At 35.2% G+C, this 24,672-nt stretch overlaps 1 protein-coding gene across 2 annotated transcripts in view; it reads left to right on the top strand.

The window, feature by feature from the left end:
* The window catches only part of PIK3CA (phosphatidylinositol-4,5-bisphosphate 3-kinase catalytic subunit alpha), an 89,658-nt gene that overhangs the window by 1,048 nt on the left and 63,938 nt on the right, over positions 1–24,672 (top strand). The window contains exon 1 of one of the 2 annotated variants that reach the window (XM_037840159.1): positions 18,999–19,026. The exons of the other annotated variant lie outside the window; for it this stretch is intronic. The gene's annotated coding sequence lies outside the window, so the exon portion shown is untranslated. Of the gene's footprint in view, positions 1–18,998; positions 19,027–24,672 lie in introns of those variants that run through there. 2 annotated transcript variants of the gene reach the window in all.

The raw sequence follows: 24,672 nt of genomic DNA, 5'->3' as shown, positions 1-24,672 counted from the left end.
GAGTTTATTTTAGGATGCTAAAGGAATAGTGGTGATGGTGGCTAACCATGTTACCAGACGTGGGACTCGAAAGGTCTGTTTTCTTAGATGTCAGTAATTGGGGAACTGTTTACATAATTATGTAAAGGGTAAAGGGAGCACAAGAAGAAGAGGGCTTTGTAGAAAACAGCCTGCATATTCCTTAATGAATTAAGGGTTATGATTTCGTCTTGGTGAAGCTTCCTCATTCCAGCACTGCGCCTTTGTGCAGGACCTGGGTTTGCCGAACGATGTTTTGAATGGTAGCTTATGAGGCCGTGGAGAACCCTTAGAAAACTTGGGTGTGCCGGGTAACTCAAGCTGGGCGATTTCCACTGCCACTTTTGAACCACTGCGGACAAAATTGGTTGCGTGTTTTCCTGGGTTTTTGCTTACATTGCACCGTAAAAAATTTGTTTAATGTATTGGATTGCGTGTTATAAGAAAAGACCTGGAAAATAATTTAGAGACCGTATTGCTAATTTAATTTGTAAAAATCAGTACGCTGGTTTTATTAATAGGTTCTTGAAGCAATTGCAGTGTGAGAATTCGTTAATATGTCCGTGTATTCAAGTTTGTGAGAGCTTTTTAACTGCAGCATTGAATTCTGGTTGACAGCACAGCTCTTTAAACACAAGTTCTAGAAATTTTTAATTATCAGATTAACTGTTCTGCAGTGTCATCAGCCAAAATTATCTGAAGAGGGCGCAGTGTTTTGTTTGGGAGGGGTGGATGTTCAAGTTTTCTCGTCTTCTGTTTTGGGGGAAAAAATAACGAAAATTTCATCCATTACTTTCTTTTAGAAGTTTCTTACTTGAGCTTTTTTTTTAATCATTGTTAAATAGAATGCGTTCTCATTAAGATTGCAAAACAGGTGATAGAAAGAATGATAGCTCATCCTAATAGTAATAGCATCCTTGGGGAAAATAGCTAGAAGGTAAATGAATATTCATTTAATAATATTTTATTATTGATTATAAATATAAAGTTCAAAAGGCATTCCTATTCAAGTTTTAGTTGAAGAATTGAAAATAAACCAAATAAAATTCAAAAGTGTTTTTATATATCTAAAGTTTCTAAAAAATTTTAAGTAACTTGGACATAGCATTAAAAAGATGTCACTAAATGCAAATACTGTACTGAAACTGATAAATTGCAGCATGAAAGTGAATATTCTAATGAGGCTAGATCTATGTAAAAGGGATTCCATAAAGAGCAGTAGAGATGGGCTCTGTGCATGGAACAGTCCTTCTGGAGGCAAAGCTTCCTTCCTCTCAGGACAAGATCTTCTCCATACCAAATAAGTATTCACTTATTTATTCACAATTTACAAATAAAACTTATAATAAGGTAGGTTATAGTAACTTTAAAAACTGTTTGTTTGTAGCTTATTCCTTATTAGTGTTGTTTACAGAATAAAGATTTTTTAACAATTGCTATTACCATTTAAAGGACATTTGCTGTGTTGATCTGTTTTAAAACAGCCAACTTAATCGTATTTGAGTTTTTTAGCAATTAGAGTAGCATTAAAAGGATCAGTTCTTTATTTTAATATTTTTGTATCTTGGATTCCAAGGGGGGAGAATTCTTTAAATGAAATGTCTTTCATAAGCATCATAAAAGATTTCATCTTTAGTGAAAATATTTTTTATCTTAAAAATTGTACAACTTTAGAAGCATAAGATCTTGGTATATCGTAATTTAGGTTTTATTGGCACAGTTATTGGACTGACTTTCTTTTTTATGGTATTATTTGTTTTGAGCTACATAACAATCTTGTAGACAAGACAGTATTCCTATCCCTGAGAAATGACATTCTAATCTGAGGTCCAACAGGTGGTAGGTGACAGACTCATTAACAAAACCAAGGTTCTCTGACTCCTCTTACTATATTGTTTCCTCTAATCTGCTCCATTCTGCTTTTTTAACAGATAAAGAAACTGAGGCCAGAGAGGTTTAATTACTTAAGCTCACCTTTTCCCATATTTACAGTGATAAATGTGTACATTTAATTCTCAATCCTGGCTGCACATTAGAATCATCTTGGGAGCTTTTAAAAAATACAAGTGCCAGGGTCTCACCCCGAGAGATTCCAGCTTAACTAGTCTGAGATGAAGCCCAGACATCTGTGTTCTGTTTGTTTATTTGTTTGCTTGCTTTAAAGCTCCCCAGGTAATTCTAATAGACAAAATTCTTGCTTTCAAGAACTTGTAATTTGGTCCTTCCTTTTCTCTCTTTAGGCTCCTACAGCTATCTTGGCCTTCCCATGCTCTGATGTGGACTTTGCAAATGCTCTTTGCTCTTCCTGAAACATTTGCCCACTCCATACCTTTTCCTTACCTAGCTGATTCCTAGTAATCTTTTACGTTACCTTCTTTGAAGACTCTAGTGCAGGTTAGGTGCGCCTGCTTCCTGTTCCCATAGCATCTTGTACTTGTACTGTCATAGCATTTTGTACTTGCAAGGTCATGGCATTGACCTCACTGTATTATAATTGCCTGTTTACTTATCTGCAGTCTCCACTAGGATATCAACTCCATGAGGATAGGGACTTTTATACTTTTGTATTCTTACTGCCAAGCCTAGTAGCCGGTACATAATAGGCACTTGTTGACTGAATACATAAATATATTGGTGACAGATTCCTTTACAACATATATTTCATAAGCATCAATAATGTAATAATAATGTGTCTTGCCAGATACATTTAATAATTTTGGTCACTAAAAATGTACATCCCTGAAATTGCCATACATGAATAATTTCATTTGGAAATAGTTGAGATGTTATAAATTATATATAAATTATGTCATTAGTGGCATCCCAACCCAAACACACACTCACACAAAGGCAAAAATTCGAATTATTATTATACACAGCACTACATTGGAAATCAGGAGACCTGAGTTCAAATCCCAGTTTTACCACTAACATTGTGTCCTTGGACAAATCTCAATCTCTTTGGCCCTCAGTTTCCTCATTTGTACCTTAAAGAAATCAGACTAGGACTTCTACATGGTAGTCTGTGATCTAGCCTTAAAATCCTGTGGGTATTAAAAATACTGGCTTCGGAATCTGATGTTCCCTGGTTCAAAACCTGGCTTCTACACTTACTTGCAGTATTGCACATTTTCTATTCTGTATAATGGGATAAGTACTATCCAATAAAGTTGTTGTTGTTGAGTTAAATGAGACAATGTAAATCCAAGAGAATTCTTATTCTGGATCAGGTGCTTAATAAATATTTATTCCTCTCCCCCTTAGGAAGTGTTAGATCTCATGAGCTGACTTATCTGAGATAGCAGAATACTACATTAGTTTGCTGGGGCTGCTATAACAAATGTCACAGACTGGATGGCTTAAACAGCAGGAATTTATTAAAATTTGGAAGCTAGAAGTGCCAATACAAGGTGTCAGCAGGATCATGCTTTCTCTGAAGTCTGTAGCATTCTAGCAGTGGCTGGCTGACAATCTATAACTCAATTTTTGCCTCCACACTATAACCATCTCTTTCATACTCCCAACTGTCCAAATTTCCTTTGTTTATAAAGAGTCCAGTCATACTTGATTAAGGCCCATGATTTCAGTTTGGCTTCTTCTTAATAGGATCTTAGAAGATCCTGTTGCCAATGAGTTGACATCCCCAGGACCAGGGGTTCAGACTTAACATGTCTTTGTGGGGGACATGATTCAACCTATAATAGACATATTTTATGTAATAAGTCCTGTTTTCCACCTTGCTGAACTGCTAGCACTGCAGCTGTGACTAGGGACCAAAAACCACTGCAAACTTTGGTTTCATTTTGTTAGAACCCCATTCTACTGCTAAACACCCAGATGTTAGTCAGCCTGTTTGAGAAATAATTATGCCTTCAAGTTTGAACCAGGACAGGATAGCAAGTGTCAAGCTATTAATACATACAAAATACTTAATATGGGGAGAAGAGAGTCTAAACTGATGACCTTGTAACATCTCTTACAGGTAAGTAAAATCAGACTTGATCACTCAAAAAGATGGGAATAAATTAGAATTAAGGTTATCTGAATAAATGGAGATAATAACTTTACCTAGTTCATTAGGTTGTTATGAGGATTAAATGAATTAAATTAATAAGTATTTATAAAAGGCTTAGACATACTTAAAACAGCACTCTGCACAATATACACACTTGTTAAAAAATGAAGTAAGTAAGGATGGATGGATGGAAGGAAGGAAGGAAGGAAAGAAGGGTGTTTTACAAAGGAAAACCCAGAGATTTTGGTGAAATCTCTGTTCAACAAATCTTAAAATTCAGGGACAATTATTTAGTAATTTTTAGGTGATATAGGATATACGTCTGATCAGGACCAGTTCAAGAAGAGAGGCACAAAAGGTGTTCCCAGTGTCAGATTTTGTAGTTATAGATAGTAGTTAACAAACTGATGTTGAAGGTATTTTTCCCTATTTGGAAGCCATGTTTCTTGATTTTAGATAGTTATATTAGCCTTTATTTATTTATTAGTATTGAGATTACACATAATGTTATAATATTATTCTGCTTAAGTATCTTGATGACCAGTGTTATTTTTGTATAAATCAAATTGACTTGTCTGGGTTTCCTCTTAAGTTTATATGAAAATTGAATTTCATAGATGATCTTTTTAAGAAAGAATACTGTAATAAAAATTAAAAACTGGGTAGGAGAAACTGAAGTGTTAGAATGTAAAAAAAGAAATATGAGGCAACATGGAGTGAAGTCTGAGCGTTCAACTTGAAGGCTTGAAATTTCTGTCAACCATAAAGGTTTTTTCAACCTCAGACATAACTATTGTACAGTAATTTGAATTTTATTTTCTTGAACTATTAGGCTTATACTGAGGATGTTTTATAGCTATATACCTTATTCACATTTAATCCACTTTTGTGAATTATATAAATCAATCAATCCTGGGTAAAGAATTTTTAGGTGTTCTTTCTCTGCCTCCCCAACCATACAGTTCCGGGAGTAGTTTAAAGCAAGTGCTCCAATAAAGAGATTGCAAGTTTGTATTAAAAGCAATAGCTATCTTTTTCTTCAAGGTTTAATATTAATAAAAGTTAACTGTTTTTAGTATGGATTATAAAGGTCTGGTCTAGGTGCCTGAGAAACTAATTTCTAATCCCAGAGTGCTACTATCATATGTGGAAGGGGAGAGGAGGCAGATATCACATCTTTGCCTCTTTTTTCTGCATTGGTACCATAGGAATTATATCTGATTGCTAGTAACTCATATAATTAATGAGATAATATAAATGATCTCAAGTTGTGTAAAACTAGGAAAAATGTTTATATACTAATTATTGTTTTCAATTTATACTTAAACATGGTTTATATTTGGCTTGTTAATGAAATACTGATTTCTTCTGTATTATTTCAGTAGGTAGCTTGATGACTTATCTAAATTGTGCTCATTTATATAAGAGGTTAAATTTTAGCAACTTTAGTGTATAATTACAGTTGTTGCAAAGGAGAGTTTGTGTCAGGGCCAGCATTGCCATTTGAAATAAATATGGGATTAAAAAAACCAGTAATAATTTTTGCAGACCATGCTTATCAAGTATACTTCAGATTTTAAATACTTATGTAATGGAAGCCAAGGAAGTCAGTGTTGTGATGTGAGAAAAAGCTGCCCTAGGATAGAATCATTCTGCTCTGATGATAAATTCTCTTGCCTAACTCACTAGGAGTTAGTAAGCTTCAGTAAAGAGGTGCATCTTATAAAGTTTAAAATACTCCATAAATATAAGGCAATATTATGAAGATAATTTTAAGAATAGATTTTTGAATAGGAGGAGATTATGTTTGGGTTCATTCTTGTCCTCAGTACCTAGCAGAGTGCCTGGAATGTAGGTGAATAATAAGTATTATTATGGTTTTTGTTTTTTTTTAGATTAATGCATTTATTCCAAGTAATTAACATAAAAATAAAGTTAAACTTGCCCAAGACAACTCATGAATTCTTTAATCTTTTTTAACAAAATGTACAACCCCAAACATCACACTATGGTGGAAATAACTTGAGAAAGGAGAGGTAGAGGAGGAGATACATGTGGGTTTGTGGAACAGAAAGTTAGTCTGATATGATGGTTATTTTTTTGCAGTAGAATCATATTTGGAAATCAAAATATTTTTCTTATCTTTCTATCAATTAGTAGCTATACATTAAACTATCTGGAAAGTAGGTAAATTGCTATGTGCCAGTCTTTTTTGGTTAAGCATTTGTTAAGTTTAGATTTGAAGAATATGAGTAACACTCTTTTGTAAGTTGTTAAATAGTTGTTTATTTCTATTGATATTTGGAGACATTTTATACAAAGATTGATAACTTACAGAGAAGTTGTGTATTATTGTGAAAAGAACATTGAATCAGGAATCAGAAAATCTGGGTTCTACTTTCGATAACTATCTGTGTAACCTTACGTTAGTTACTTGGTTTTGGAAGGCTTATTTCTTCACCTGCAAAATTCCAAGGCTCCTTACAATTCCAAAAATTCTATGAGATTCCTAGCTTTTAAAGTCTGTTTTTTATTTCAGGGAAGAATAAGCCACTTCCTAGAGGGAGAACAATCTATCTCAGTTTGTTGTATTTCAGATCTTCTGTTATATCTACTGCCAATGGCTTCAGAAACTAAAACTTTTCTTATGACCTGTTAATAAATTTATGTACGTTTTGAAGGCCCTTGTGTGAAATTCTGTGGCAGAGAAAAGCTGCTGCCGAGGAAAGAATGAAGTGGGATTTTTTTTTTTTTTTTTTTTTTCTTTTTGAAACCGTCAGTGGCTTTGGAGAGTCAGATATACTGCAGGCGTGGCCATTTTGGTTATAGGGAGCAGTTAAATGACTGACAAGCATTAAGAGTAGATTATCCATTGCAAACCAGTTGTCAGGGTTATGAAAGCCAGCATATTTAATAGCCTTAATAGCCGCTCACCACCATCCTTACTTGTTAAAGACTTCTAGGAAGGTACGTTTCATAATTTCCTTTGGTAACACATCTTACTAGATGGTTTTCAGAAAATGTGTTCTAATTGTAGAAACATAATTCCAGAAGCAAAGTAAGCCTTTTTTTTTCCCTCCTAGGTCTGTCCTCATTTGTGCAGACAAGTGTATGGAAATATGGGGGAAAAAACATTGCCCCTAATTGGAAAACAGTAATATTTATGCTATTGATTTATTTCTATTAATGTTCAAATTACTCATCTTCAACTTTTGAATATATTTTAACCAGAAAACTCCTTAGGTAATGAGATATTATTCAGAGTTATTTTGAATGTGTACTCATTTTTCAACAAGCTAAGCAGATTTCTGTGGTTTCTTTGAGAGATTGCGCCTTCCTAAGTTTTTTCATGATGGACTTATTGCAGGTCTAGACCCGAAAGCACTATTGCATTTTGAAACAACTGACCGTCTTTAGTCTAAAAGTGAGTGAAGTATGTTTTTTTCCTTATAGATTAACTCTTGGCAAATTAAAAAACTGTGGCTTTATTTATTTATTTATTTATTCTTTTGGCTAAATTCTGTGAATATAGGTTTATGGAGCACATCATCAAGGTAAAGCAGCATTAATGGGAAAATTGGCGGGGGCAGGAGAGAAATTGTAATTAGGCACTCTGTAAAACTCTGAATGTGAAATCATACCATAAATGACAGCAGGTAAAGGAAAGAAGTGTATTTTTAAGTTATCATTTTTAAACTCATAAATATTAATAGTATCAGCTTTGTAAAAATTATGTTCCATATGAAAATGTTATTTGTAGTTGAGATCCTGATATGCAGCATCATAAAGTATTTATGCAAGTGATGTTTGTATTCTTTTCTAACTATATACCAGTTAAGATTGAATATAGGTTTTTTCAAAGCAGTTTCTATACCTGTCTTGATAATTACATTTGTATTAAAACTAAAAAGCAGTTTAGAAAATTAGTGATTTTGTAGTGGGGAGACTGTTTTTTCTTCACTGGAAATAGCCACTTGGCTTAGAACTTTCCATTTTTTCTTAGGGATATTGTGGGACTCTAGATTTCCTCAAAATCACTTTGAAGGACTTTGGTTATTTCCATGCAATGAAAGCCAGCTGTTTCTTTTTACAACTATGTAATGTTCACAGACACTACTAATATAGAGTTGAATGTACCTACTAATGTGTAGCTACTAAAACATAGCTAAATGTGTCTTGCTTTAGTCTCTTTTGTGTGTATAAATATCAGACATAAATTATTGAACTCTTTCTGAAATAATTTTTTTTTCTCCAAACAAAATTGAGGCACATAACCTGACAACAGAACAGAATATATGAAGTCAGGATAGTCTTAGAAAATCCATAAAATTTGACCATTGTACTTAGGCTTCTTTAACTTTCCCTTCATTCTCTTAAATATTATGGTATAATGTTTAAGAGCATGTGATCTGGTGACAGACTGTTTTGTAACTTTGGGCAAGTTATTTAACCTGTCTGGGTTAAATATTCTCTGAGTAATATAGATTTCCACTTCTGTGAAAGAGAGATAATAACAGTACCAACATCATAGTATTGCCATTAATATTAAATGCATTATTAAAATTAAATACACCGAAACATTTAGAACAGTGCCTAGCAGTTAGTAAGCACTTAGTAAATATCTGTGACTCCTTGAGAGCAAGAACCATGCCTGAATTTGGGGGCTTTAACATTAGATAGTGAAATGAATTCTGTCCATTCTGAGGATTTACTAATGAATCCAATCTCTGGAGAGTGAACATACATGATTGCATTCTAACAAGCTTTTATTAGTTTTCAGTTCCTTACATTACTGCTTGCATTTTATTGTATTACAGTTTTTTAAGTTTCATTCTACCTCTAAGAATCTGAATGCGATTTGGTACCCAGCCCTTAGAGAAGTTAACATATGGAAATTTAGCTTCATAGGAATGAGGGATTAATGGACAAACGGTATTAAGTAAATTAAGTAAGACTACATTTTCCATATGTAGTCTGAGCTTCCTATGGATTGATTTTCCCTGTCCTTTCCTGAAATCTCAGATTCCCCAGCAGACATCTTAAAAGCGTTCTGCCATTGACGTAGTACTTGTTTTGTGCTACTAGGTATTTCCTTTCCCTGTCTTTCTTCATGCAGTAAAGACAGTAGTTGTGTCATATTATGATATAGTCTCTATGTTACATGGTTATTATAGAATTCTCATGTCATGTTTTAAAATTGCTTATATCTCATTTGTCCATTGTACTTGCTATGAAGTCTTTATTGAATACAGTGTTTAGCTCTTATGTGTATCATCCGTTTGTTACATAGTTGATTTTGAGGGGTGATGTGTTCAATGAAAAAAAAAATGACATTGGACTGTCCCAGTACTAACCAAGAGTTTGTTGCCATACTGTGTGGTTATGACTAACCAAGAAGTTAAGAATTAACAATTTGTATTTAAATGAAATCACAAAGAATCATAGCTATCTGTGGGAGAAAATATCCTTGATTATATACATGTACACACTAGTATGTGGGGAAGGGGAAAAGGGACTATTATTTATTGTGTGCCTACTATATACCAGTTTTGTGAATAGTGTGTGAACATCATAGCCTTTTTATATGCTATCTCCCTTAATCTTCACAATAACACTGCAGTACGCAGGAAGTCTCTCCATTTCACACATAAAGAAACTGAAATCCCACATCTAACCAGTACAGTAGAATCTCATCACATTTAATGTATATGAATTCAACTATATATACTCAGCCAAAAGGAAAAACATGACAAAAGTATTAATTTTAATATTGCAATCACATCCCACTTATTGAACTTTTGCTTCAGAGTAGAAATGAGAAGTCTTGAACTTGCTGTCCCCTCCTAGGTGTGAGCATCTTGCTGTTTTGAGGGTGATTCTAGTGTTCAAATGTATATAATGTTCATGTAACTTGGCTTCTAATAACAAGCCGCTAGTGCTTAACCATATAAACACCTGGAAGAGAAACTGCTGGAAGGGAAAACCACTGTTTTAGACTTACTAAGCAATTGTGTTGGTCTGCAAGGTGGACTGCAAATATGGCCACAGCAAATCTATCATCTGTGCATGTGTGTTCTCTTTGATTCACACACGCACACTTTTGAATACTACATATATTTTATGTATTGCATATATAATTTAATCGTGTGCTCCATATGAATGTATATATCTTTTATATATATATATTTCTGTACAAGGTAGAATATATTTTATATCTGTATATGTATTTCTGTACCTTGTACTTTAGGGTGATTTAAGAGATTTTTAAAAGAATATCTTTACTGTATGTCTACAAACTATGTTTGTGTTATTCCCCACTATATACCCATGGTCTAACACATTGTCAAGCCCAGTGTTTATTGAATAAATGAAAAAAAAAATGTTTACTCTCCCAGGTGTTTATTTTTTAAGGTATATTTATGCATATAGTGGCTATATTTCCCCAACCCAAATTTGGAAGGCACTTTTGAAAAATCTTCTTCATTTCCCAAATGGATTACTCTCCAGTCATATTAGAACAAAATGGGAATAAAATATTACAAATTACAACTCTCTCAACATCTGGTTCTGTGGCCACTGTACTTACAATTATTTACTCTTCTTTCCTTTCTCCTATCTGTACTTTTGTACATTCTTTTATCTGTTCTATTGTGGATTTTCTAAAGGAAGCTCAAACATACTGGGCAGAATTTCTTTTATGAAAATTCTGAATGAGTTTCTGCTGACCCCTGTGCCTGGTAATGGAAAGGCTAGAAGATAGGAAATGTAAGTAAGGTACCAAACAACATGTTATTCTCACCTCCATAAGTAATATTCACTCCCTACTTACAAAACCCAATTTATGAATGTCCTGTCTGATCGCTGTATGGAGAAGTACTTCTCCTAGAGCCCTGTAAAGAGAAAAGTGTTCCCTGAGCTGCCATGTGTCATTCTTGCTAGCTGGCCAGCAGATATTATGACTACTAGCCCAAGAAGACATGATCTCTTAAACATTGTGGGAGAAGGAAAGGTTTATTGCAGTGAAAGGAGACATTTGCTTATAATTCTAGTTCAGAAGCAGAATATCCAACCTGCCTATTCTAACCTGCTCGCTGTGTGTCACCGAGCAGACCACTTTCTATGAACCTAAAAACTTGCTGCCAGTGGCAGGTGACTGAGAGATGTTTCCAGGGTACTATGTTCCAGAAATGAACTTGTGCAAACAAACATTAAGAATGTAGCCTGAACTAAAATAATAGTAAAAATAATTCAACAGTATATTAAATCTATTTTATGTTTACCAAGTAGGGTTTTTCACAAGAAAGATGATTTAATATGAAATTTTATAATGCATAGGTCAATAAATAAGGAATTAGGTCTTATCAGTAGATGTAGAAAACGTACTGATAAATTCCTATTGACTCTTTAAAAACCAATAGTGGAGGGAAATATCCTTAACAAAAAATACAAATCTAAAGCTAAAATAGTTAATGGTGAAATGCTAGAGAAGCAACCATTGTTGAAAACATGGGAAGCCCTCTATCACTACTTTATTATATAACATTGTTCTGGAAGTTCTAGCCAATATAATTAGACATCAGTTAGAAAGAAAAAGAATAAATATGGAAATCAAAGCTGCAGAATTACCATTTTTGGTATTTTTAGTGTGATATGATTGCATTCCTAGGAAAACCAAAAGAGTCAACTGAGAAATTATTAGCATTAATAAAAAATATGTAACTAGATATCAGACAAATATTTAAAAATCAGTAGTTCTCTATGATAGCAGTAATTGTTTATGAAAATAATAGAAAAGAGAAATCATTTATAACAGCCACATAAAACATTATAAGCTAATAAGAAATGTGTGGGCCTATGTAAAGAAACCTTAAAAACTCTACTGGGATCTATAACAGGGAGAAGATAGAAGTGTATAATGTTCCTGAATGGGAAGTCCAGCTATTTTAAATATAAATTTTTCTCGAGTTAATTTTGAGGATTAGCATAATTCTGATTTTTATAAGTATGAGAAATTAAAAAAATAATTCTTGATTTTGTTTAAGAGAATAAGTAGGTAAAAGGAGATAAATTTTAAGTGAAAACCAAGAGCAATAAAGGAGAACTAGCTTATAGGCCTATCAGATATCAGAACATAAAGGTTCATTTAATGTTAGGACTGTCATCTTTATCTTATACTATATACTAAAATTAATTCCAGGAAAATTGAAAAGTTAAATGGAAAAGAGTAAATATTTTTATGCTGACCTCATTTTAAAACATATTTATCTGGATGGGGAAATACTTCCCAAATTTTAATGAATTGGAAGTACTTACAAGGGGAAATGAAAGTTCATGAAATTTTGACATTTATTCTGTTTCTCCTGCCTCCCCACCCCATCCCCACCCTGGACAAACGAACAAACAAATTAAAAGATGTGCAAACTGGGAACTGGAAAATTGCAAAAAATGCCACAGACAGTTACCTTTAAATTTTAAGGTGTTCATACAAATGCTTTCAAAAGCTCCAAGACCCATGTAGATGAATAAGCAAAGGATTTGAGAAGGTTAGGCTCATTCACTGAAGAGGAAATACAAGTATATGGGAAAATGTTTTTCCCTGACAGGTAATCAAAGAAGTGAAATTTTAAGATGCATTGGTATTATATTTTTACTTTTTGAGTTAAAAGAATTTTTAAAATGCGGCTGTTGCTGATGCAAGTGCCATGAAATGTGATTGTTCTATTGGCAATCTAAATTGGTTTAACCCTTTGGAAAGCAAGTTGGCAATTTTCATGTCTTTAAAATTGGTGTAACTTTTAATTCACATGAAATTAACGTAAAATAATCCTATTTGCAGCATTGTATATAATAATGGAAATTTTAAAACAGTTTAAATATTCAACAAAACCAAAATGCATATACAGCGAAAAGGCTTGAAGCAGATATATCAAAAAATGGTAATAATGGTTGTCTTGAGAGCATTTTTGTTTTGTTTTCTTCATTCATCAGTGCACCACTATATTTTCAGTATGAACAGAGCACAGTTCCAGACCTGTAGTATACATTTCAGTCATTTAAGTGAATGAATTTCTATAATAAGCATTGATTACTTTTACATTAGAAGAAATATGAATGCAATCCACATCTTAGTTAAGAAAAAGAAGTGTGGGAAGCACCCTAGAAAGGAACCTGATTAATAATACCTTACATTTAGTAGCAGTTCAGTTTTCGAAATGTTTTCGCATCTGTTATGTGTGATCCTTTCTACTGTAATTTACTAACATCATTACTTGCCCAAGTTAGAAACTTCTGTTAACCTTGACTCTATCCTTTCTGATCTGCCAAACCGATCACCAAGTCTTAGGTATTCTTTCTTGGAAACATCTCTGGGTTTCATCCCCATCTTTCCTCACAGTCTCTGCCTTGACACTCTGCCAGTGTCTCTAGTTTTCTACTTCCCTCTTTTTTACTTTCCACAGGCCTGCCAAAATTATCAGACATGTAAATAACTAGCACTATTTAGTACTACAGTAAATAGATTCTATGGGAGAGAACAAGCAGCTTCTACACTACTGCTGAAATTATCACCCTAAAATACAAAACTGATCTTGCATCACCCCTGCTTAAAACTTAGTAATTCCTAGTGACCTAGCTGCATCTCAAACTTTGAGTATATAAGAATCACCTGGGAATTTGTTAAACTTCATATTTCCCAGATCCTAGAAATTCTGATTAATTGGTTCTATGAGCCTGAGAACTTGCATTTTATCAAGTTTTCCCACTTATGATCCTCATGCATGTGATCCCAAGACAAAATTTTGAGGAACACTTACCTCAAGGTAAAGTACAGTCTCATTAATTTGCTATGTCTCTTCACAGTTTGGCACCAGACCACTTGCTGAACTCATTTTCTATACTTACCATCGCGGAACACCTTACAATCTACCTAGTCTGAATTGTCTCACACTTATCTAAGCCTTTCAGAACTCCTGTGCTTGTCCTCATGCTGTTTCTGCCACACTGAGCCCCTTTTCCTATAGCTACTCCTACTGTTGGCTTCAGCTCATGTGTAATATTTGTAAAGTATTCCTGGACTCATTTCCCTAGGCATAGTCTATCTTTCCAACCTCTGTATTTCCATAGCATTTATTTATTACAGCACACATATTGAATTATACTTATGTATTTATATTCCTGTCTTCCTCACTAGACCAGGAACCTCTTGAGGTCAGGGATTTCACCCTACTTATCTTTTATCTCTAGCATAAGCCTTGCAAATAATAAATGCTTAATAAATGTTTGTCAGATGATTGACAATCCAGTGAAGAAAGCAGGGAAGAAGTGATTAGACCCATGTTTCAGTGAGAAAAATGGTGTCTTAAGAACTGAAGTATATGCCTAAATTTACCCAGTTTGTAAGTATAGACTTGGGACTCTCACTCAAAATATCTGGCTCCTTATTTAGTTTTAATCTTTATGGGAAAAGTAAACTGTAACCATACAATTATACCTCCTGCCCACCCCACCCCCAGCAGTTTTCTTTTAGCATGTTTGAGGGAGAAGGTATTTTAATAAACTTTTTCATCACACTTTATAAAATAATATCTATTCCTTTAGGGCAAGAACTGTTTGCTGGATATTAAGCTATTTGTCACTCAGTTTCAAATCCATTCTTCCATGCTCTGCTTTGTGGTGCCTATTTGTATCCTTGGCAGAATCTATACTTTAATTTCTAATTGATGGCCCTAAATACTTATGTAATTAAATTGCACTGGCAGTTATTTTATTCTGCAACAATGAAGACAAAAAGCTGCATATTTATAAATGTTCAAGTGAGTTTACATCAAACTTTTTCAATACTTATTTTAATTTTTTTTATTAGAGCAGTTGTTGGTTCACAGAAAAATTATGCAGGAAGTACAGCACATCATTTTTTTTAAAAAAAGTTCAGTTTCCAAAGTTTAGATGTGTTTAGCCTGGCTATAGACTTTAGTCTTAGATGTTGATAGAAATCAGAGACCAGCTGCAAAGTTCAGATGCATTAGAATACGTGTAGTTATGGTTTAAACCAAATGTTAGCAATGAAATATTTAGTAGCAACTGTTCTTTTAAAAGAAACATTTTAGATAATTACAGTCATCTTGTAATATCCTTATACCCAGCTGTCAGCTTTTTACTTTTTCTGCCAATTGGAACTAAAACCAAGAAAATGAAAATTAGGACACCACACTTTGAAATACACTAAACACTTGAAAAACTGTCGTATCATTTAAAGGTTTCCAAATAGAGTCCTGCAGTCAAGATTATTAAAGTAGATTTGCGTGTTCTAATTCCATTTTTGAAATTTTCTGTTACTGTTTATTAATTCTGTTACTATGTTTAATCACCATCTCACTATCCCTCTTCATCCTCCCCCTCTTACGTTTGTCTTTTGGTTATCTTTCTACCGTTAATGTATTCAAATCTCTATTTCCTGTCACATCAACTTAAAATAATATTCCTGATTAATCACTATGGGAATAATGATAGTACCCTATTCTTCCTTTTACCTCTCCTCCCACCCTTCAACAACATGTTGTATAAACAATTACTTTTTACTTTGTCAAATTGTTATAATATTTACATATTGTTCTATAACCATGCTTAAATCCTCTTATGTTTTAACTATAGTAGGTTTTTAAACAGTTGAAACTAATAGTGTTTACATTAATATGATTATGTAAAAATGTTTCATTCCAGAATCAAGTACAGTGCTTAGATTAGATTTCTTTCTATGTTCAACATTATAAACCACACAAAGAATATTCTTAGCATTCAGGTCATATGGTTTCTCTTCATACACTCCACAAATTGCTCAAAATTGTGCTGTTTTACTTCATATTTTGGGCATAATTTATTATACTTGTTTTTTCCTCAAGTTTTTTCTTATTGTGAAAATAAACATATAAATTCTTCGAGTTGTCATTATTGCTGCCTGATTCCTTAATTCTTTTATCTGTTGCTTAGAATCTATTCTGTTTTTTTTCCTGAAATCTTTTTACTTGGACCATACAGACCTCATCTTCTAATTTGGGCTGATAACTTTCTGTGATTGATGTAAAACTTTATCCTACAATGGCTTTTGCTTATTTATTTATTTATTATTTTTATTTTATTTTCAATGTTGGATCATTTCTACCATTTCTAGAATATGTCTTTCTTGTTCTTGACCTCTACCTTCGGTTGGCTGGAATCGTCACTCAGCTGCCTCAGAATTGGTTCATGGGAAGTAAAACTTTGAGAACTTAAATGTCTAGAAATACCTTTTTTTTTTCCTTTACATTTGATAGTTTGGCTGGATATAGAATTCCTGGTAAACTTATTTCTCTACAGATTTTAATTACTGGATAATTTTTCACCATCTAATGTTATTGATGAGAAGAGGATTGCCAATCAAATAGTTGTTCATTTGCAGGTTATCAGTTTTTTCCTCTTGTTGAAAACTTTTATCTCTTTACTTTTATTATCTAGGATAGATTTTTTCACAATTATTCTGCTTAGTGGTCCCTTTTAATCTGTATGTAAGTCTCTCCAGCTCAGAAATATTTTTCTTTTATTTGTTTAATTTCTTTTCTTCCATTTTTCTCTAATTTTTTTCTGGAGTAACATGTTCTGTTGCACTTTTTGGATTTGGCTTTTATCTTTTTCCCTCACTTTCAATTTTTGTGTCATTTTGCTCTGTTTTAGCAGGTTTTAAAAATCTTTGCAGTAGCAGTAAACAAGGTAAGATTTAACAAAGGGCTATGAATACTGAAACTTAATATAAATATATGTATTTGTTTGGATACTGGTGTGTTGGAATAGCTGGAAGGAGGTAAATAACATGGTGGAACTGTAGTGTATTTTGCTCTATAGCTACTCCTTGAATTGGGCTTTGAAAGTCTTCACCTTTCTGTATATACCCTATATAGCATAAAAGGGAAAGAACTGAAACTGTGGAACTATAGCCCAGAACAGTTTTTGAAATTACCTATATAACTGCTTGTTGAGCAGTACATCAAAAGTTAACACCTTTTTGTATGTATGTTATATTTTACAATAATGGAAGTAGCTGAAGTTGTGGAACTGTGATCCATGGACATTATTTGAGATTTGCTCGCTAACTACTTGTTGAATTGTACTTTGAAAGTTATCTCTGTTACACATATATGTTAAAGTTCACATTTTAAAAATGCATTTAAAAATATTTTAAAAATGAAAAAAATCTTGCAAATTTTATAAGTGAAATGTTTCTTGATTTGCATTTTTATTACAAGTAAAGATGGGCAATTTTCATATGTTTATTGGTCATTTGCATTTCCTTTTCTATTAACTCTCTATTCATATCAATTCATAACTCATTTTTCTATTGGTTTGTTCCTATTTATACAATAGGAAATTTCTCCCTCTGTCAGTCATATGCATAGCAAATATTTTCCCAAGTTTAACTTTTGTCTTTGCTTGTATTATTCCCCTCCATATAGGAATTTCTATTTCACAGGTAGTTGCATTTATCAGTCTTTTCTTTTTTTGGTATCTCTGTTTCACTTATACTTAGAAAAGATTCCCTTACACAGATTATATATTAAAAAGAATTATCTCATTTTTTTTAATAGTAATTTTATGGGTTTTTTTTAATTCATTTTATTGAGATATATTCACATACCATGCAGTCATAAAAAACAAAGCGTACATTCAGTTGTTCACAGTACCACCACATAGTTGTGCATTCATCACCAAAATCAATCCCTGACACCTTCATTACCACACACACAAAAATAACAAGAATAAAAATTAAAGTGAAAAAGAGGAATTAAAGTAAAAAAGAACACTGTGTGCCTTTGTTTGTTTTTTATGGGTTTTTTTTAACATTGTGTTTGTTATTTGAAGTAGAATTTATTTTAATGTAAGGTGTATATGGGGAACCCATCCTTATTTGTTTTCAAGTGTCTAGCCGTTTATTCCAACATGCTTTATTTCCTGTTTATTTAAAATGACACCTTTATCATATAATATATTCTGCATCTGTTTTTTAATTTGATGTTCTGTTCTATTGATCTCATTCTTCATGAGCCAGTTAATTTACCATTAAAATTATTGTAGCCTTATATATTTTAATATATGATAAGGCTAGACCCTTCTCTCCTCCTGGCTTTCTCCCCTCTCCTAATTTTCCTTGGGTTTCTTGCATTATTTTTCTTATTTGAACATTAGAGTTAGCATGCTTAACTCTAAGTATGCCAAAAATACTACTGATATTTATTGAGATCATGTTAAATGTAAACATGATCTAAAGAAGAATTGGCGTCTTTATGAATTTGAGTCTTCCTATCCAAAAATTATGGTATGTTTTTCCTTTTCTTCAAGTCTTTTGTATTACTCAGGAGCATTTTAAGTTTTATTCATATCTCTTACTTGAATTTTTAAATTCTTTGTACATTAAGGAAATTTTTCCTTTGTTATATTATTACAGTTTTTTTCTGGTTTGTCATTGGTCTTCTGATCTTACTTATGGATTTTGTTTTTGTTTTGCTGTAAAGAGGTTTTAATTTTCTATAGTCAAATTTATCTTTGCTTAGAAAGTTGTTTTCTTCCAAGATTGTTTGAATTTTATTTATGCTTAAATTGTTTTATTTTTCACGTTTACGGAATAGTATCCTTCTGAAATTTATTTTGATTTAAAGAGTGAAGTAGAAATCTACCTTTTTTTCCCTCCAAGTTACTAGCCAATTCTACCAGGACATTTTATTAAATAATCCTGTTACCCTAATTCAAAATTTTATTTTATTTTTTGCAAAAAATTGCAGTAACTGGAGATCTAAGATGGCAGCATAGAAATGAGTGGAAGCCAAGTAGTCCCCTTGGAACAACTAAAAAAGAGACCAGAAATAACTAGTAAATAAGCTGGAATAACTGCAGGGAGACAAACATGACCGTTCACTCATCATACACCGACCTGAATTGGGAGGAATGCCCGAGATCACAGCATAAAATCTGTAAGTAAAAACTGTGGATCTGGACCTCCGGAAGATGGTGGTTAGGAGACATAGGGCAAAAAAACACCTCCATGAAAAATACTAGATAAAAGCCAGAAAGTCACTCAGAACACCAGTTTCAGTGATGCACCAGCTGGACAAGGTCTGCTAATCCACAGGGACCGTGCACTTGGTGAAACCAGGAGTCCGCATTCTGAAATGAGTGAGGAAGCACTGCGGTGTGGGGAAACCATGGGTTGGCATTTGGAGTCAGACTAGTTCTTTTTTAGAAAACCCAAAAGTGGCTGTGGATACGGCAAGAACCGCACATAGAAGCGTGGCAGGATTGGCATCTCCACTGCCTGTGAGTACGCCTCCATATCTGGCGTGGACAATAGCCTTTCGCCACCCACTGCTAATTGTCTTGGAGCAAGGCAGGCAGAGGTTAGCCAAAATGGGAAAAAAACCATGCCCCTTGCAGCCATCTTCCCGGTGGGCTGGGAATGCTCCTGCCCAGCACCGGCGCCACAGCCCAGAGCTGCGCCAAAAAAACCCAGGGCGAACGGAAGTGTTTCCAGCCTCATACGCACACGCTACAATATCGGACATGGACAGTAGCCTTTTCCACACCTGCAGCTAATTGTCCTGGAGCTAGGAAGGCAGAGCAGTACGAAAAGCAGGAAATTAACACGTCCCTTTCAGCCATCCTTACAGCAGGCTGGGAACACACCTACATGGCCCTGTGGTCCAGAACTTCCCTTGAGGATCAGCGCGCACCTGTGACATAGCAGAGCCTTCCCTCAGCAGAGGCCCTAGCAGGGCACAGCTTGGAAGAGGGACCCACTCATAAATCCCAGGGACCATACACCAGTACCAAGAACTTGTGGGTCAGCAGCAGAGACAATCTGTGGTGAGACCGAACTGAAGGTTTAGACTCTTGGAACAGCCTTAAATCTCCAGGAACACCTGGGTGGTTTGATTGTTAAAGCCGCCCTTGCTCCCTAACTGTGTGACACATGCCCCACATTCAGGGCGGACAGCACCAACTAGACACACAAAACTGGTGCACCAATTGGACCCCACAAGAATCAGATCCCCACACACCACAAAGACAAAATTGGAGAGAACTGGCTTGAGGGGAATAGGTGGCTCGCAGATAACACCTGCTGGTTAGTTAGAGAAAGTGTACACCACCAAGCTATAGATCTGACAAGTTAGAGAGAAGTATTTGAATTAGCATACGTATCCTAAAAGAACCCTGTCAAGTTAAGCAAATGCCAAGAGGCCAAAAACAACAGAAAATTTTAAAGCATATGAAAAAAACAGACAATATGGATAACCCAAACCCCCAGATCAGAAGATCAGAGGAGGTGCAGTACTTGGAGCAATTAATCAAAGAACTAAAGACAAACAATGAGACCATGGCACAGGATATAAAGGACATGAAGAAGAGCATGGCACAGGATATAAAAGACATGAAGAAGAGCCTAGAAGAGCATAAAGAAGAAATTGCAAGAGTAAATAAAAAAAACAGGTGATCTTATGGAAATAAAAGAAACTGTCAACCAAATTAAAAAGATTCTGGATACTCATAGTACAAGACTAGAGGAAGCTGAACAATGAATCAGCGACCTGGAGTACGACAAAATGGAAAATGAAAGAACAAAAGAAAGAATAGGGAAAAAAATCGAAAAAATCAAAAAGGACCTCAGGGATATGATAGATAAAATAAATCATCCAAATATAAGACTCATTGGTGTCCCAGAAGGGGAAGAGAAGGGTAAAGGTCTAGAAGGAGTTTTCAAAGAAATTGTTGGGGAAAATTTCCCAGAGCTTCTACACAACATAAATACCCAAAGCATAAATGCTCAGTGAACTCCAAATAGAATAAATCCAAATAAACCCACTCCACGATCAGATCTGATCAGACTGTCAAGTTCTGAAGAGAAGGAACAACTTCTGAAAGCAGCAAGAGAAAAGCAATAGACCACATACAAAGGAAACAACATAAGACTAAGTAGTGACTACTGTGCAGCCACCATGGAGGTGAGAAGGAGGTGGCATGACATGTTTAAAATTCTGAGAGAGAAAAATTGCCAACTAAGAATTCTTTATCCAGCAAAGCTCTCCTTCAAATTTGAAGGAGTGCTTAAATTTTTCACAGGCAAACAAATGCTGAGAGATTTTGCTAATAAAAGACCTGCCCTACTTGAGATACTAAAGTTACTTAATACTTTAAGTGTGAACAGTCTATAGTTTTCTTTTGATATATGAAGTCTGTGTCAGCCTCTAAAGTGGTGTAAAAAGTTTCATGATAGCTTTTATATATTGAATGCTTCAGAGAAGAGTAGTGAAGAGATACTAGCCTTAATAGACATGAAAGCCTCCATTATAAAAATAGTATATTATTTGCACCACAGTAAACAGATTCAAGGAAGAGAACTGAGTTCAGAAACAAACCCAAATAGTTACTGCAATATATATTCCTATATCCCTCTCATTTTCCTCCCTAGAGTTAATTAATATGATATTAACATTGGTATACATTGGGGAGAGGAATATAAGTGGGAGGTCAAGAGAGACAGAATGGATATGGAAACAAAAAATTGCAGATAATTTATCTCCTCCTTTCTTATTATACTCTTTTTCTTCCTCTTACATAACTGTACTAGTATTGCCATACCAATACAAAAAAGATAAAATAATAGCTATTGTTCCTCGCATTGTTCATAACATTAATGAGAATGCTTCAAGTCTTTTATTATTAAGCCTGATCAAAGCTTCTGATTTGGGATATTATTTATTACATAAAGGGATAGCTTTCTATTCCTGGCTTACAAGGCTGTGTGTGTGTGCATGTGTAAGAAGGAGAGAGAGCATGCACTTGCATGTGTTGCAGATTTCCTAATAGCAAAATGATGATGACTTGTATTTCTATAATAAATGCCATTTTGTTGTTGTTTAATAATCTAATGAATTAATTAGCTAATATTTTACTTAAGTTAAAAATTGCCAACTAAGAATTCTTTATCCAGCAAAGCTCTCCTTCAAATTTGAAGGAGTGCTTAAATACACATTTTTCAATGGTCTCAAAAAGTGTAAGAGTATTCCTTTGGATTTCCAAAAGAAGCCTATATTTTCATACTTAAATTTAATAGTTTTGGAGAGGCGGGGCAAGATGGCAGACTGGTGAGCTGTATGTTTTAGTTACTCCTCCAGGAAAGTAGGTAAAAAGCCAGGAACTGCGTGGACTGGACACCACAGAGCAATCTGTCTTTGGGCATACTTCATACAACACTCATGAAAACGTGGAACTGCTGAGATCAGCGAAATCTGTAAGTTTTTGCGGCCAGGGGACCCGCGCCCCTCCCTGCCAGGCTCAGTCCCGGGGGAGGAGGGGCTGTCAGCTCCAGGAAGGAGAAGGGATAATTGCAGTGGCTGCTCTCATCGGAAACTCATTCTACTGATTCAAACTCCAACCATAGATAGACTGAGGCCAGACACCAGAGACTCTGAGAGCAGCCAGCCCAGCAGAGAGGAGACGGGCATAGAAGGAAAACAACACGAGAAGCTCCAAAGTAAAAGCAGAGGATTTTTGGAGTTCTGGTGAACACAGAAAGGGGAAGGGCAGAGATCAGGCCTTGAGGCGCATATGCAAATCCCGAAGCAAGGCTGATCTCTCTGCCCAGGGCACCTTTCCTTAATGGCCCTGGTTGCTTTGTCTATTAGCATTTCAATAACCCATTAGATCTCTGAGGAGGGCCGTTTTGTTTTGTTTTTTTTTTTTTTTTTTAAATCCTTTTTGCTTTTTCTAAAACAATTACTCTAAGAAGCTCAATACAGAAACCTTCAAAGAATTGAAATTTGGGCACGTCAAGTCAAGAGCAGAAATAAGAGAGCTCTGAGACAAAAGGCAATAATCCAGTGGCTGAGAAAATTCACTAAACAACACAACTTCCCAAGAAAAGGGGGGTGTCCGCTCACAGCCACCATCCTGGTGGACAGGAAACACTCCTGCCCATCGCCAGCCCCATAGCCCAGAGCTGCCCCAGACAACCCAGTGTGACGGAAGTGCTTCAAATAACAGGCACACACCACAAAACTGGGCGTGGACATTAGCCTTCCCTGCAACCTCAGCTGAATGTCCCAGAGCTGGGAAGGGGGAGCAGTGTGAATTAACAGAGCCCCATTCAGCCATCATTTGAGCAGACTGGGAGCCTCCCAACACAGCCCAGCAGCCCAGAACTGCCCTGGGGGGACGGCACTCACCTGTGACATAGCACAGTCATCCCTCAACAGAGGACCCGGGGTGCACAGCCTGGAAGAGGGGCCCACTTGCAAGTCTCAGTAGCCATACGCCAATACCAAAGACTTGTGGGTCAGTGGCAGAGACAAACTGTGGCAGGACTGAACTGAAGGATTAGACTATTGCAGTAGCTTTAAAACTCTAGGATCATCAGGGAGATTTGATTGTTAGGGCCACCCCCCCTCCCCGACTGCCCAGAAACACGCCCCACATACAGGGCAGGCAACACCAACTACACACGCAAGCTTGGGACACCAATTGGGCCCCACAAGACTCACTCCCCCACTCACCAAAAAGGCTAAGCAGGGGAGATCTGGCTTGTGGAGAACAGGTGGCTCGTGGACGCCACCTGCTGGTTAGTTAGAGAAAGTGTACTCCACGAAGCTGTAGATCTGATAAATTAGAGATAAGGACTTCAACTGGTCTACAAACCCTAAAAGAACCCTATCAAGGACAGCAAATGCCACGAGGCCAAAAACAACAGAAAATTATAAAGCATATGAAAAAACCAGACGATATGGATAACCCAAGCCCAAGCACCCAAATCAAAAGACCAGAAGAGACACACCTAGAGCAGCTACTCAAAGAACTAAAGATGAACAATGAGACCCTAGTACGGGATATGAAGGAAATCAAGAAGACCCTAGAAGAGCATAAAGAAGACATTGCAAGACTAAATAAAAAAATGGATGATCTTATGGAAATTAAAGAAACTGTTGACCAAATTAAAAAGATTCTGGACACTCATAGTACAAGACTAGAGGAAGTTGAACAACGAATCAGTGACCTGGAAGATGACAGAATGGAAAATGAAAGCATAAAAGAAAGAATGGGGAAAAAAATTGAAAAACTCGAAATGGACCTCAGGGATATGATAGATAATATGAAGCGTCCGAATATAAGACTCATTGGTGTCCCAGAAGGGGAAGAAAAGGGTAAAGGTCTAGGAAGAGTATTCAAAGAAATTGTTGGGGAAAACTTCCCAAATCTTCTAAACAACATAAATACACAAATCATAAATGCTCAGCGAACTCCAAATAGAATAAATCCAAAAAAACCCACTCCGAGACATATACTGATCACACTGTCAAACATAGAAGAGAAGGAGCAAGTTCTGAAAGCAGCAAGAGAAAAGCAATTCACCACATACAAAGGAAACAGCATAAGACTAAGTAGTGACTACTCAGCAGCCACCATGGAGGCGAGAAGGCAATGGCACGATATATTTAAAATTCTGAGAGAGAGGAATTTCCAGCCAAGAATACTTTATCCAGCAAAGCTCTCCTTCAAATTTGAGGGAGAGCTTAAATTTTTCACAGACAAAGAAATGCTGAGAGAATTTGCTAACAAGAGACCTGCCC

This window comes from Choloepus didactylus, chromosome 1 (assembly GCF_015220235.1).
Source record: "Choloepus didactylus isolate mChoDid1 chromosome 1, mChoDid1.pri, whole genome shotgun sequence".
In the NCBI taxonomy this organism is placed as follows: domain Eukaryota; kingdom Metazoa; phylum Chordata; class Mammalia; order Pilosa; family Megalonychidae; genus Choloepus; species Choloepus didactylus.
Note: the sequence above shows the minus strand (reverse complement) of the source record. Positions and strands in the feature narration are given on the sequence as shown.